The 16,584-nt window shown below is 45.5% G+C and overlaps 1 long non-coding RNA gene across 1 annotated transcript in view; it reads left to right on the top strand.

The window, feature by feature from the left end:
- The first annotated feature begins 6,610 nt into the window (after nucleotides 1-6,610).
- Nucleotides 6,611-16,584, top strand: part of LOC309341401 — a 74,163-nt gene continuing 64,189 nt past the window's right edge. The window contains exon 1 of the long non-coding RNA XR_014156303.1: nucleotides 6,611-6,727. This is a non-coding gene — a long non-coding RNA (uncharacterized lncRNA). The remainder of the gene's footprint in view (nucleotides 6,728-16,584) is intronic.

Raw genomic sequence — 16,584 nt, 5'->3', positions numbered from 1 at the left:
ACAGAAACGCCGTTTACCTTCCCGCCGGAGTGGTATCTACTTATCTACTTGCACTTTGACGTGCTTTCGAACTGCTAGGTTGGCAGGAGCAGGGACAGAGCAACGGGAGCTCACCCCGTCTCGGGGATTTGAACCGCCAACCTTCTGATTGGCAAGTCCTAGGCTCTGTGGTTTAACCCACAGCGCCACCTGCGTCCCCCATGATAAGGTATAGTTCCTGACTATTGCTCTAGAATAAGATGTGGTAAGGACCAATCGACCTGGATGGCTTAAAAAGTAGTTATGACCAATTGTTGGAGGAAAAGCCTACCATGGACTACTAGACATAAGAGAGTTGTTAGGAGACCACTATTCCCTTCATGGAGTGACCATTCCCAGTGTTTTAACACTTTTCTTTTTGAGTGGAATAGATACGACATTATTTCCTTCTTTTTTAAACAGCAAAGTCTGAAACTCTGCAGAAGTAATTAATCCTACATCAGTTTCAATTAGTTTCATTGGTCGCCCTCAGTGACATAATCGTGTTGCTCATAGATTGGTTCTATGTGACATCTCCTTTTTTTAGGAGCGAATGCAGGCTGCGCAGCTGTCCCAGAAGCCAGAACAGCAAGAGGGATTGCTGCTTTCACTGCAGAATATATTTTATATTGTTTTCCTCCTCCAAAAACTAAGTGTGTCTTGTGTGTCTTATAGAGCAAAAAATACGGTATATGTAGAGCGCAAAGCCAGTTTCTCGTTTTCTCATTTTCCCTTTTCTAAATTTGGTTGACAGTGGAAATATTAAACGCCTTATTTGGGGGAACTTAAGGAAAAAGAGACCCACCCACAGCACAGCTCTTCTGTTTTAATCATTCTCTCTGTCTCCCGCCACCCACCTCTCCTTCCCTTCCTGGTTGGAGTTCTCGTGCCAAGTTACCTAGTGTTTAATCAACAGCCTAATGTGGTAACACTTTTGCAACAATGATTCTTCACTTATCAGACTGTCTGGAGCCGAGCTCCATCAAGCAGTTTCCTTTCTATTTAACACCTTAATGATCCTCCTGACAAAACAATGTGTGCGTGCGTGTGTGTTTCTCTATGTGGAAGGGGAAATGGATCCTCAGAGGTGGGAATCATTACGGGACAGACATGCACAATTGCTTCTGGTGCCAGATTTTGTTACTCCAAATAAGCAGAATTAAAGCAAACGTTTTCTCTTCTACGGTTACATAGCGAGTTTCTTGAGGTGGTTTTAGGGCAAATGGATTAGAAGACATTTGCGCTGCGTGGGGCTACCTTTGAAGGTGACCTGGAAACTACAACTAATCCAGAATGCGGCAGCTAGACTGGTGGCTGGGAGTGGCCGCCGAGACCATATCACACCGGTCCTGAAAGACCTACATTGGCTCCCAGTTGTTTCCGAGCACAGTTCAAAGTGTTGCTGTTGACCTTTAAAACCCTAAAAGGCCCCGGCCCAGTATACCCGAAGGAGCGTCTCCACCCCCACCGTTCAGCCCAGAAACTGACGTCTAGCTCCGAGGGCCTTCTGGTGGTTCCCTCCCTGTGAGAAATGAGGTTACAGGGAACCAGGCAGAGGGCCTTCTCAGTGGTGGTGGAACGCCCTCCCGTTAGATCTCAAGGAAATAAACTGGAATAAAAGGAAATATGAAATAAAAGGAAATAAATCTGACTTTTAGAAGACATCTGAAGGCAGCCCTGTTTAGGGAAGTTTTTTTAAATGTTTGATGCTTTATTGTGTTTTTAATATTCTGTTGGGAGGCACCCAGAGTGGCTGGGGAAACCCAGCCAGATGGGCGGGGTAAAAATAAATAAATTATTATAATAAATTATTATTAATTGTGGCCTTGACACGCAGCCTGTAAGTGAATGGGATCAGGCAGTAGGGTCAACCTTGCACACAGCAATGGGGCAAATTGTGGCACAGATTGAGGCCTGGCTATTATGTATATTTTATATAATGATTTATGCATTTGAATACCAGTTGTTGGGATTTACAGGGGGGCAGAGTGTTGCGTGGCAAGTTCCCGCCTCCCCCTGATGGAAATAAAGACACAAGACACAATTAATTAGGTTAGTAGGCTAAAATGGCCACAATTCTATTGGTTACAGGTAATGAGCAGTATTGGCTTAGGCATTGGTCCTATCTGACTATCCAGCTTCAACATGATTGCTTGAAGTCCGGGAAGGGTTAACACCAATCAGGGGAGTCCTGCTGATGCACATCAACTAGGAACTCCCCCGGGGTCACCGCTAGGGGGCGTGCCTTAGGTCCTCACCTCCATAGGCTTCGGACAGGGCCATGCCCCCCGGAATCCTTTATCGGACTACCCTTCAATATGCGGGGCAGGTGATGGCGCTTCCTCCCCCCTTCATCTACATAACAATACCCCTACCAATGCCTAACCGCCAATGCCAAGGAAGTTGTGACGATTTGCTACGAGGTAGGTGAAAAACCAAGTGGCTGGTGCCATTTTGCCAAGTGGAAAAAAATTCCCACCAGGCCCCTTAACGGCAACCAACCGATGTCCATAGTAAGGTCAGAAGGAAACCTTTTAAAAGGTGGGAGGGTGGGAAACCGGTGAAGCTGAGGCGACAAAAAGAGGGAGATCCCCGGCCACATTGGCGTAATATAGGGCAAACCACGTTCCCCCCAGACCAGCCAATTGGGTGGCTAGGGGATGATGCGACCGGGGATTCCCTCAATCGGCGCGGGGGCTGAGAGCCAGCCCCCGCGCACGTGGAGAATGCGTGAAGCCCGCAACTCAACCTCCTCTTGAATTCGGAAGTGGCTTTGTTGCACTCAGGTCAAACTTGCAGGTTTCCCAGGGGCCTCCGAGTGGCTACTGTGAGAGCAGGATGGTGGCCAAAAAGGTCATTGGTCTGATCCAGCAGCCAACCTCTTCTTATGGTCTTATTGCTGGCTCTCTTTCTCTCTCCCGTGTTAGGTATAGTAATTTAACCCACTGAAATTGTAAATGCTTGTATGCATTACTGTGTGTTTAAATCTGATTGGTTGGTAACGGAATTCTAGAGAGTTCTCTAGCAGTTCTCATGGGATTGGCTAACTTTGGTCACATGGGAGGTATCTAGTGAAGGAGAGACTCCATTTTATGTGAGGCAAGGTGACTGTGTTTTAGAATCCACTGTGATCACTGCTAATTTGAATAGAGTGCTGTTTCTCTGCTTGGAAGAAAAAGAGCAGAGCTCTAGGAGAAGGTAAAAGTAGAAATTTCTCATAGGAGCTGCAGGGCATGGTCTAACTGAGATACAAAAAACTGAATGCTGAGCTTTGGAAAGAGAGGAAAATACAGTTGTTTGGAATTTAGAAGAAGAGACAAAACTCATGCTTGCAGAAGCATGCGACTGTAAATACGATGTTTTCAAAGAAAGGTTCCAGTCATGCATATGGTTTGAGCTCCTTAGCTGCAATTTCATTACCCTTACTTCAACACCCCACTCTTTCTACATAAAATGTCCCCAAAGTAGTTCACAAATTATTAAAATTGGCATTAAAATTATTGGGCCTCTTTCCACGATTTGCCAGTAGCTGGGGAGGCTTAGGACTCTCCTTATGTTCCTATTGATTTATTTATAAAATATTGTGATGGATGATCCCAACAGGTCATGAACGTTAAAAAACCAAGTTGTATTTTGTCCATCTATTTAAGAAATAGTTTTTTACCACGTAATCCTAAAGTTCTCTTAGGGTGGTATTCGGCGAGGTTATACTCAGAGCAGACCCACTGAAATTAATGAACATGACTAAGCTGGGTCTACTCTGAGTAAAATTTAGTCGACTTCATGTTCATGTTATTTGAATGAGAATTATAGTAAAGGGCTTGGCTGTTCATTCTGTCTCCCCTCCACCCCACTTCAAGGTTCTGAAGATTTAAAGAGCAACAAACAATTTTATGTGCAATTCATCCAAGCATATCTTTATTTGCTATAAAAGAGAAAATAGCTTGAGGAACAAAAAATGGGGGGAAGGGGGATAACACATAAAATCCCGTACACAGGAGCATTAAAAAAGTGGTAAATAAATAAATAACCAAAAATAATATGGATGAAACTGTAAAATAATGATGATGATGATGGTGTTTATCAAACCATTTTTATACAATGGCCATTTAAAAGCAATAAATACTTCCGAATAATTCATGGATTAGTGCTAGATGAAATACATTTTTCCTAGTAAAGGTCTTCTTCCTGACGTTTCAAATGATGTGTTTTCCCCTCTTCCTGGCTATTGATTACTAAATTGTGTAAATCTTAATCCAGAGACGTAGGGGTTGGGCCCAGAGTTTGCTCATCAATTTCTTTCTCTCAGGGAATAATGGCTATGTTTAGAAAGGGGGAAAGAACTTTTAAAACCGTTTCCCTATACAGGCGTACCTTGGTTCGCGAACACCTTGCGACTCGAACGTTTTGGCTCTCAAACGCTGCAAACCCGGAAGTGAGTGTTCCGATTTGCGAACATTCTTTGGAACCCAATAGTCTTCTGATCAGGTGTAGGAAGCTCCTGCAGCCAATCAGAATTCACGCCTTGATTTTCAAACGTTTTCGGAAGACGAACAGACTGGATTCCGTTTGAGAACCAAGGTACGACTGTACGTTCCTTTGAGTGAATTTAGGCTCTTGATGTACTCTACTGAACAGCCACGTTGACTCCATGGCCACCCACTTCCTAGTTAATGAAGTTTCCATGTCATCACCAGATGATAGCCTCATGCCTCTTCTTTTACTGCAAGCAGGACTTCGCATGCAATTGCCCTTGAAAATAGCCCCCAAACCTTGACACATTTCAATGTGCTGGGCTGGATCTGTAAGAGCGTAAGGGGAACCTGATGGATCAGAGCAAAGGACCATCTAAGCCACCATCCTATTCTCACAGTGCTCAACCAGATGTCTATGGGACACACTGTGCTGGACCCGAGGGTAACCTGAGCAAAACAGTTCAGGTCCGGTCCCGAATCCAAGGGTTCCGTGAGGAGTCAGTCTGACAGGGCCAAGGCAGGACACGAGGCAGGTAACCAGGCTAGGTCAGGCACACGGTCTCAGGCAGGATCTAACATACAGCAATGTTGCTCCCACAACCTGGCGCGAGGTCCGACAGCCTTTTATCTTTGTCAGGGTAACGGCCGGTCCTGATCCCCCGGCGACTTACCTCTCTGTTTTGTCTGAAGGCAAGCACTCCTCCTGCAAGTACTCAGGTCTCTCCTTCTCTCAGACTTGGCTTGGGAGATGTCGGTGGGTTACTAGACCCAGGGGCCACCTCAGCCTCCCCTACCCAACCAGTAGTGGAGCAGCTGTAAGTGATGGCCCAGCTGAAGGCAACAAGGTAATCCCTGCATCTGGAGCCAGGGCAGGCTCAGGCCCCTGACTCGGCCCAGCTGGTGCTTGTTGCAGGGGAACCTGTGCAGACTGGGGCTCTTCAGGATCAGGCCCCAGACTTGGTTCAGATGCCGCCTGAGGCAAAGGATCCGGTGCGGACTGAGACTCCTCTGGTTCTGAGCCCAAGCCCAACTCCCAGGCCATCACACACACAGGGAGACCATGGCTTGAATCGTCACTCAGCCATGAAGCTTACTAGGTGACCTTGGGCTAGTCTCTCACTCTCAGCCTAACCTACCTCACAGGGTTGTTGTGAGCAGAGCTAGGTATGAAGCAGGGACATTAGGAGGTGTGGCTGGAAAAGGTGTGTGGTCTTTGTAGAGCCCAAAGGACCACAGCCAGGAGTTTGGAGGGGCACTTTCAGCCCCTGAGCCCCTGGTATAACTATTGTTCTATCTCCCTGACATATTTGTATGAAGACAAATGTGAAACAGCTTTTAAAATAGCTCTCCCAGTAGCTTTCCTCTTCGTCTTAGTCATGCTTTCATACACACACACACACACACACACACACACACCAAACATAATGCTTTTTTGGGTGGTGGTAAAATTCAATTTTAACACAGAAAACTGGCTGAGGGTTTGCACTGACAATTGTACATTGTTTCATGGTTATGATGACCTCAGTCCCTTTTCTGTTTTCTTTTTTTTAATGTTTAAAATTTTTATTTTTTTACCAACAACCAAAACACAGTGAAACCCCCCAGGTGACTGATACATTGAGTATAAATAATAACATATTCAAATCAACCATATGTACAATTTTATATACTCCTGCATCCACAAGGTTTATTTAACTTTTAACATTTTAATTGCCCCAAATTGTTCGAACCTACCCAAATAATTCAATATCTTCTCAAACCAATCCTCTTCTTTCTCACTGACCTTAAACCCTTTCATTCTGTTACAGATAGGTAGCCGTGTTGGTCTGCCATAGTCAAAACAAAACAAATTCCTTCCAGTAGCACCTTAAAGACCAACTAAGTCAGTTCTTGGTATCTGAAGAAGTGTGCATGCACATGAAAGCTCATACCAAGAACTGACTTAGTTGGTCTTTAAGGTGCTACTGGAAGGAATTTGTTTTCCTTTCATTCTGTGTCTTCACAATTAGATATTCTAAAATGATAATATTATTCAGTTTTTTCCTCCATTGGCTCACCCCTAGCTCTTCTGCATTTTTCAACCCTTTTCTGTTTTCTAATTCTCTTTTTTTGGAACATAGGAAGCCGCTGTTTACCAAATCAGGCTACTGGTCCATCTAGCTCAGTATTGTCTACTTCAGGATTTCAGACAGGAGAGTCCTGATCTGCGAGCAAACTTGGTAATGTTGGAGCAGGTTGGTCTGTTAGTTTCTGTTTGCCACTGAGCAGTGCTTTGGAGTCACAAGACTCTATTTACATTCCACACATTCCGGAGACAGTCCAGGCTCTTGAAAGTCTCACGGGAGATGGGAGATGGATGTGACGTACTGGTTTTCTGTTTCTTTGTTCCTCTGTTGTTCAGTTGCTCTCTGCTTTCACAGAGAGAGGATGTTTCTTTTCTGTCTGCGTAGCAAGAAATAAAACTCTTTAGCCATGTAGCCATAAATCTCATCACTTCCGTGTGCTGCTTTGATTCTGTGCTGGATGGGAATGTGCCTGAGGCCTCATCAAAGGCTCAGGTCGTTAATCACGTCGGGAGACGATTCCGGAAGATGAGCTTTATCAGCTTGGCCAAGCGGAGATCCCGACATTGTCTGCTGCAAAATGCAGGCCAAACAAAATCTTCACCCTTCCCTATCCCATGTTGAATGGCAACCTCCAAGGATTATTTTCAAGAATAAATAAACCGAAGGAGAGATGTGGAACCCCATGTCTCATTTACCGTATTTTTCGCTCTATAACACGCACCTGACCATAACACGCACATCGTTTTTAGAGGAGGAAAACAAGGGAAAAAACATTCTGAATGAAACAGTGGATGTATCATTTTTGGGCTTCATGCTGTGGCCACAGACATGTGATCTGATGGTGAATTTGGGGTGACCCAATGCAAAGATCCTGAGAATCCCTGTGGATCCATGCTTTGTAACCACGTTTTTGCACCATTGCAGCCCCAGGCAACAGTGAGTGCGTGATTTTTTTGGTGCAGGCTGTAGCCATGGACATGCTATGTGATCTGATGGTGAATTTGGGGTGACCCAATGCAAAGATCCTGAGAATCCCTGTGGATCCATGCTTTGTAACCACGTTTTTGCACCATTGCAGCCCCAGGCAACAGTGGGTGCGTGATTTTTTTGGTGCAGGCTGTAGCCATGGACATGCTATGTGATCTGATGGTGAATTTGGGGTGACCCAATGCAAAGATCCTGAGAATCCCTGTGGATCCATGCTTTGTAACCACATTTTTGCACCATTGCAGCCCCAGGCAACAGTGGGTGCGTGATTTTTTTGGTGCAGGCTGTAGCCATGGACATGCTATGTGATCTGATGGTGAATTTGGGGTGACCCAATGCAAAGATCCTGAGAATCCCTGTGGATCCATGCTTTGTAACCACATTTTTGCACCATTGCAGCCCCAGGCAACAGTGGGTGCATGATTTTTTGGGTGCAGGCTGTAGCCATGGACATGCTATGTGATCTGATGGTGAATTTGGGGTGACCCAATGCAAAGATCCTGAGAATCCCTGTGGATCCATGCTTTGTAACAACATTTTTGCACCATTGCAGCCCCAGGCAACAGTGGGTGTGTGATTTTGGGGGGGCAGGCTGTAGCCATGGACATGCTATGTGATCTTATGGTGAATTTGGGGTGACCCAATGCAAAGATCCTGAGGATCCATGTGGATCTATGCTTTGTAACCACATTTTAAGTGGGGAGCGAAGGAAAAACAAAGAAGGGACATGAGAGGGGTGTGCAGAGAAGCAGCTGGCTAAGAATGCAGGAGAGGGATTTAACAGGAGGGAGGAAAGAAAGGCAAAAGTTTTCCCCCACCCAAGCCAGCCATATCTCTCTCTCCCTCCCTCCCTCCCTCCCTCCCTCCCTCCCTCCCTCCCCTTCTCTCTCTCCCTCCCCCCTCTCTCTCCCTCCCCCTCTCTCTCCCTTCCCCCCTCTCTCTCCCTCTCCCCCAGCAGCACAGAGAGGAATTCCCCTCTGCTTGCCTGGAGGGGAGGGGCTTTCCCTGCTCTTTGTTCCGTTTCAGCAAACACAGCAACGAAACAGAGGAGGGTGGGCAGTAAGACCCTGAGGCAGAATGCAGGAAAGCAGCCACTTCCTCTTTTCAGGTTTCCCTTCTCCGTGCAGCGCCGCGATTTGATTTTTGCCTGATTTTTCGGCTCCAGGGACCACACATTCGCTCTATAACACGCACAGACATTTCCCCTTCCTTTTTAGGAGAAAAAAATCTGCGTGTTATAGAGGGGAAAATACGGTAGCTTGGCTTTCAACCTCGACATTGCAATAGGAAAATTTATTACCCATTCATTCATTAAGTTGCATAGCTCGTTCGGCCGGTCTCTCATTTTTCCCACTTTAAGTTCAGCCCTCTACGTTTCCACATCACATTGGGCTCTTTTTAAAAAAGAATTTCTTCTGAAAATTCACCAGCATTTTCATGCAAGTTTTCCCTAATCTACACATTCACATGCAATCTTGCCAATTATACACATACATTGCAATTTTATGTTATTTTCACTAGTATGTGCATATTTAGGGACACTATACCACAGCATATGTCTTTTTGTACACATTTGTTGACTGCAATTTAGCATTGCAAAATTCACAATTTAGCACTGCAAAATTCGCAATTCAGCACTGCAAAATTAGGAAAAGAGCAAATTTCAAGTGAAGGCTGCGAAGGATGAAGTGTGAATGACACAGATTCCCCATTGAATGGATCGGGTTGCTTCGCCTCCGTACGTTTAATGCAATTCTGTTGAAATATCCCAAATCACGTACAGACTGCAGCCATCATTTGATTCACTATAGGGTTGAAACAAGCATCACATGATCATTCCTCTTGGATCTTTCCTTCTTATCAGATTGGCCACTTTCCCAGCAATGGGAGCAAAGCTGAAAGATGGCAAGCCTCTGACATACACTGGCAACCAGCCATTACATAGCAGCCTGCCTAGTCCTTAGGCTTGCTCCAGCTCAACTAATTTTAACCATCCATTTGCCTTCCGTTCAGCTCTGGCTGAGCTTCTTGTTTGCTGAAAAACACCACCACCCTTGCTGGTTTGCATGTTCATCAACCACCGAAGGTGTTGCTTGTCTATCGTTTCCTTATTTGATCACCTTTAACTTTGAGACACACTCTCCCTGCTCCGTTGACACAATTTCACACTTCATAAAGCACCTGTCAGTGTAGCCGTTTTAAACACTCTTACAATAAATCCAGCCTGGTATTAATGTGAGCGAGGGAGATCTGAGCTCTACGAGCAGTGAACATGACACTAACATTTTGGAAGGAAGGTTCCCATTCTTATCGAGCTCCACAAAATGCACTTGATTTGTTCCGAGGCTTGACATTTATATGAAAGCTTCCAGATATTGCACTCTAGCTCCTATCAGAACCAGACTCTGTGGGACTGGTAGGGTGGAAGACAAAGAGATCAGCGAGAGAGGTGAAAAACAGGCTCTGCACTTGCCTCCTGGTGACCCAGCAACCAATGGGAGTTGTTGAGTTCATCAGCCAATCTGGAGAGAAAGAGTAGAATTGAAGTTAGATGCTGACAGATAGGGAATGTCCAGAAGAGTGCAAACAGGGATTGCCCATGGGTTAGGCAGGGACCTGGGGTCAGAAGAACTGGATGGGTAGAAGGGGACCTCTGGCTTTCGGAGCCGACTTAGAGAGGATTAATCTGTCAATGGGGTCAGAGAGTGAATTGTCTCAGTTAGAGATGAATCAGAAGAGGTTTTACCTACCTGTGAAGAAGGTTAGGATTCTAGATGGGGCTGGAAGTGCTTTACAGGTAGTGTCAGATAATAGGCATCCTCGAAAGAGTTTCTCTGTCCAATGATGGGTTTGAAGCTTGATTGTAAGCTTTGTTTGAAGCAAAGTGTTGTGCCTTCCAAAAGTAACCACTAAGCCAGGGGTCAGCAAACTTTTTCATCCACTTGTGGACCTTGTGAGGGGGCTGGACTATATTTTGAAAAATATAAACACCCTGCAAGCCGGTCCCACAGCTGCCTCCGGACCTGGAGGAGGAATGCATTCTGCACGCGCTCAGGAGCACGTCTCAGTGCCACCCGCTCCCTGGCAGCAGCCACTCCGTCGGCCCGTCCTCACAGAGCTCCCAGGTGGCATGCGCCATGCGCTGCAGTCCATCGTCCGAGGCCAGGTCAGTGGGCAGGTCGCACACGCGGAACGTCGGGCAGGCAGCACACAGCTCGTCCTCCAGCTGCTCCATTGTGGCCACCAAGCGTGCCACCAGCAGCAGCGCCGAGCCATGCACCAGGTGTGGGGCCAGCAGGCATGCCAAGCTCCGGCTGAAGTCCTGCTACATGCCTGTCACGATGCCCATGGCATGGCCCAGACCTGCCGCCCGCCCGCTGGCCTCTCTGTCCATAGCCATACCAGGTTTACCTCAGCGTGCGGGTGACGAGGGTTCGGATTGTCTGCAGGAACTTCATGGAGCCAATCTGAAGCTGCGCAGCATTGCCACCTGCCCAGAAGCCATGCTAGCGTCATGGAAGTCAGTCCTCACGCAGTGAGGGGGGATTGACCGAGCAGGCGGCAGGGTCTGTGGGCTGGATTTACAAGCCTGGGGGTCCGCATCCAACCCCCGAGCCTTAGTTTGCTGACCCCTGCACTAAGCTATAACTTCATTGAGTGTAAATAAAGTTATTGCTTTGATCTAAAAATGCATCAGCCTTAACTTAGTTCCTCTGGGTGAGGATTAAGTGGCCACAAATCCCCATTCACCTAATTATAATACTTTGCTGCTGGTAAAAAACATAAATGCTACAACAATCAGTACATTCAAAATGTCTGCTGTGGGAATACAGGAAGAGATTTGTCCTATAACACACCAATAATAATGGTTGTGTTGTCCAGCACCCATGTTAAGGGCCTGTTTTAAACATGGCAGCCTCTTTTCCTTTTCCTTCCTGGGAGGTTTTTAAGCAGAGCTTGGATGGCCATCTGTCATGGATGCTTTAGCTGAGATTCCTGCATTGCAGAAGGTTCGACTAGATGATCCTCAGGGTCTCTTCCAACTCTACAATTCTATGATTCAGACTGTTGTGGGATGTTTTTCTCCCCATAGGTGTAGTCTGCAACATATCATTGACGCAATAATAATGCATTAGTCATGGATTTATATTCTAAACGTCATTCTATGTCACTAGCTGTTCCATGATTCTTCCCCAATGCTACCACATCAGTGCCATCTGGCATCTTGTGTTGTATCACAACAAAACCAAGTCAAAAAAGTCTAGAACATTTGTGCTATGAAAGTTGTGGAATTTCTGCAGGAAGCTACAGGACAGGCACCAAAATCTCTGTCCTGAAACATTTGTGGCTGTAAGTAATATTGAAAGCAGGATCATCTTTAACCTTTCCCTGTAGCATCAGAAACACAAAAAATCAAGCATACAGAATAGAAAGGATGCCTGAAGTGGCTCTGAACCTTACTTGCATCTGAGTAGACATACAGAGGATTATTTCACTTACATTCCCCTCCCTGTACCTTTTCCAGCTGGAATGGATTTTGGGTGATGTTTTAAGATGTATATGTCATACACACTTGAATGTCTTCAATGGATTTTTAATGTAATCTTTCTATATAGTTATGCTTCAGCTGTGCTTCTGAATCTATAAAATGTGGTGACTAATCTATCTGGAAGGGAAAGATGGGGTTTGTGAAATAGGTTTGCGTTTTTATTTGCAGCATTTTCTTTATGCCGGAATAACATTAGTAGAGTGAGTTGGAATTGCGTGAGGCGTTGGTCTCAAATGAACCAGCAGCTGGATAAATAAAATCTATGTGTCACTGCATCACAGTTCCGGTGGTGCTGATAAAGAACTGACAAATGTCTTACAGATCCTTTAGGCCATCGTCTTTCACCAGCTAGTTTGCTCAACTGCATTTTGAAGAGATCATATAAAGTAAATTGTTCCCCCCCCCCCTTTGTGGCTTGCTGAAAGAGAGCAAAGCTCTGGTACTTTCAGCTGGCTATCATAGAATCATAGAGTTTTGGAGAGACATGCTTGGATTCCATACTTTGGGTAACCCTTGTGTCTAATGATTTGACTCAAACGTTTTAGGCCAATTCTTGTCCGTGAAAGCAAAATCATATCATCTGCGTATAGAAGGATGGGAATGCTTGATGCGTTGAGTTTTGGGCTGTGGGCAGCCACCTGTTTTAGTAAAGAAGCGAGGTCGTTAAGAAAAATAAAAAGATCAACACTGCATCCCCAAATGGAAACCAGAGTTAGAGGTCATACATTTTCTATTATTGTGGAATAATCAGGAGCTCACCAAGTTAGTGGCTAAGTATCTTTATCTGGTTTTTCGTCGTTGAAACATATTGCAGATGTCTGCTCTCCCTGGAGACCTAGAGATGTAATGTTAGACTGCTCTGCCTCTTTCATTTGACAAATGTTTTGTGTCACTGGGAAGGTGGTAATTCTGTATTGATTTGCTACGGATGTTTGTATGTGGTGCCAATAAAAGGTTTGATGATGATGATGATGATTTGACTCAAATCAGAGAACATAAGAAGAATATGGGGCAGCTGCATATTCCTGCATTGCGGGGGTTTGGATTGGATGATCTTCAGGGTCCCATCCAGCTCTACAATTCTATGACTCTATGATTCTCTAACTATGTTGGATCAGACCAATGCCCCCTTTTCTCCAGCATCCTGCTCTTACAGCAGCCAAACTGAGGTCCATGAGAAGCCTACAAGCAAAACCTGAGTGCAACAACACTCTGCACTCTGGAACATGTGCAGAGGAGGGCAACCAAGATGACCAAAGGTCTGGAAACCAAGCCTTATGAGGATCAGTTGAGGGAGCTGGATATGTTTAGCCTGGATAAGGGGAGACAAAGAGGAGATCCTAGACAGCATCTTCAAAAGCAGGGACATCACCTTGCCGACAAAGGTCCATACAGTTAAAGCTATGGTTTTCCCAATAGTGATGTATGGAAGTGAGAGCTGAACTATAAAGAAGGTTGATCGTTGAAGAATTGATGCTTTTGAATTATGGTGCTGGAGGAGACTTTTGAGAGTCCCATGGACTGCAAGAAGATCAAACCTCTCCATTCTGAAGGAAATCAGACCTGCAAGGACAGACCCTGAAGCTGAGGCTCCCTGGAAAAGACCCTGATGTTGGGAAAAATTGAGGGCACAAGGAGAAGAGGACGGCAGAGGACGAGATGTTTGGACAATGTTCTCAAAGCTACTAACATGAGTTTGACCAAACTGTGGGAGGCAGTGGAAGACAGGAGTGCCTGGCGTGCTCTGGTCCCTGGGGTCATGAAGAGTCGGACACGCCTAAACAACCAAACAACAATAAAGAGGAGATCTGAAGGGCAGTCACATGGAAGATGGAGCAAGTTTGCTTTCTCCTGCTCTGAAGGGTAGAAAGGTTGGAATCGAACAGAGGAGGTTGCTGAACTAGTTGGACAAGTTTCATTGCCATTGGTTTTATTTACACATATATGCAACCTGAGCATGTGATGGAGGGGCCCATAGCATGAACACTCCAAAAGATCTTGTTTTCTCCTGCTCCGAAGGGTAAGACCTAAACCAACGACTTCAAGTTAGAAGAAAGGAGATTCTGGCTAAACATCAGGAAGAGCTTTCTGAGGGTAAGAGCTGTTAGACAGTGGAACGGTCTCCTTTGAGAGGTTGTGGACTCTCCTTCCTTGGAGGTTTTTAAGCAGAGGTCGAATAGCCATCTGCCATAAAGACTTTAGTGAGATTCCTTCATTGGGGTCCCTTCCAACTTTACAATTCTATGATTCTTCCCAGCAACTGGTATTCAGAGGCATACTGCTTCTGACAGTAGTGAAAGAACATAACCATTGGCTTCATATATACGCGTTGGCAAGAATTCTTGTTTATATATGGGTTCAGAGGGCAGAGGTACTCAGCAACTAGAAATTATCAGAAATGCTGTCCTCGAGGTGCATGTTCAGGCAGATGCACCAAGGAGCAAAACAGCAACCATTATTACATCTATAACACAGCCTGGAGCATAGGTGACCTTAAGAGGAAACAAGAAAGAGAGAAAGAAAGAAAGAAAGAAAGATATACAGCTAGTGGGGCAGGAAGTCCTCTTCTTCAAGGAGTACAGACATCCCAGTGACTTCAGCTGCATCACCTTAAGGCTTAAACTTCCACGAAAGACTTCACATGCCAAAGAGCGACATTGGAATGCAATGGAGTTATTCTTAAGCATAACACACCGTACACACTTGAATGCATTGAATGGATTTTTAATGTATTCCCTCTGCGCTGAGAGCCGGCATGGCAAAATGAAGCTTGAAGCACAATTTGGGTTGTTTGTCACAAACAAGTTGTGTAAGATGGGAGGGTGAAAAGAAAGAAAAGAAAAGAAAAGAAAAGAAAAAGTTCTGTCCTTCTTTCCCCTCTGCATCCTCGTCACTGACAATCACCTTGGGTCAGGAGACAATTTCAGATGTCTTTCCCCTCTACTGAGAATGGCTCCTTCGCCCCCAGCAGTGGTGGAATATATTGAATTTATAGGGCGACATTCACACTGCATGTCTGGAAAACCCAGGCACTTGTAATTTAAGGGGAAGTCATTTATTCTCCAGCGAGTCCTCTGTCAGAGCGTTTTGCGAAAGCTTTCAAAGTCGTCATTTAAACAGGGCATCCATCACATGACGCCAGGCTCCTTAGCCAAGCAAAGATTTTCACACCGCTGCGCCTGGGATGTAAACAAAGATCATGCATTTGATTTTTGTATCGATCACTTTGAGGGAGGCTAAAAGCATCGTGCGAGACAAAGGGGACTCTCCAGATCCAAACAGCCTGCCAAGCTTGGTTTACTTCTTCCTCTATCAGGCACGGGCTCTTTCCCCCTCTCTCTTTCTCTCCTTCAATTTCCAGAACCTTCTATCTGATTGCAATTCTTTTCTTCTTTTCTTTTCTTGTCCTCATACCCTTTTTGTGGTGATTAATGACAGGCCAGCGTTGGGAGGTTGCTTGATACTGCTTGACTGAACTAAACAGAGAGTACAAACAATCTCTTTCTGGGGTTCGTGCTTCCTGGTAAAACACTGTTCTTGCAATCTCTGGAAGGTCAGCCGAATTCAAAAGGAGGGAAACGAGTGTCTCTGGCAAAGGGGTGGGGGGTGGGGAAGTCACGTAAATACAACATCCAGCTGACATATCATGGGAAGGCATCTGTTTGTACAGTGGTACCTCAGGTTAAGAACTTAATTTGTTCTGGAGGTCCGTTCTTAACCTAAAACTGTTCTTAACCTGAGATACCACATTAGCTAATGGGGCCTCCCACTGCTGCCGCGCTGCCACGGCGCAATTTCTGTTCTCATCCTGAAGCAAAGTTCTTAACCCGAGGTACTATTTCTGGGTTAGAGGAGTCTGTAACCTGAAGCGTCTGTAACCTGAAGCGTCTGTAACTCAAGGTACCACTGTACTCCATGTCATGTTGTTGTTTAGTCATTTAGTCGTATCCGACTCTTTGTGACCCCATGGACCAGGCATGCCAGGCACTCCTGTCTTCCACTGCCTCCCACAGTTTGGTGAGACTCATGTTAGTAGCTTCAAGAACACTGTCCAACCATCTGGTCCTCTGTCGTCCCCTTCTCCTTGTGCCCTCCATCTTTCCCAACATCAGGGTCTTTTCCAGGGAGTCTTCTCTTCTCATGAGGTGGCCAAAGTATGGGAGCCTCAGCTTCAGGATCTGTCCTTCCAGTGAGCACTCAGGGCTGATTTCCTTAAGAATGGATAGGTTTGATCTTGCAGTCCATGGGACTCTCAAGAGTCTCCTCCAGCCATGTCATATTATACTCAAAATTCCTTTCCATTCTGCTTCCATATAGAATCATAGAATAGTAGAGTTGGAAGGGATACCCTTAGGGGATCTATTAATCAGCTCCTATTAATCCTCTATTTACACCCCCATTCTCGCAAAATGCGTATTTAAATTGTATTTATTTATTCACTGCATTTATACAACCCCTTTCTCCCCAAGGACCTCGATGTGGCATGCAT

Source organism: Podarcis erhardii (assembly GCF_964252035.2).
Source record: "Podarcis erhardii genome assembly, chromosome: 4".
Lineage (NCBI taxonomy): Eukaryota > Metazoa > Chordata > Lepidosauria > Squamata > Lacertidae > Podarcis > Podarcis erhardii.
The sequence above is the reverse complement of the archived record's forward strand: the minus strand, read 5'-3'. Positions and strand labels throughout refer to the sequence as shown.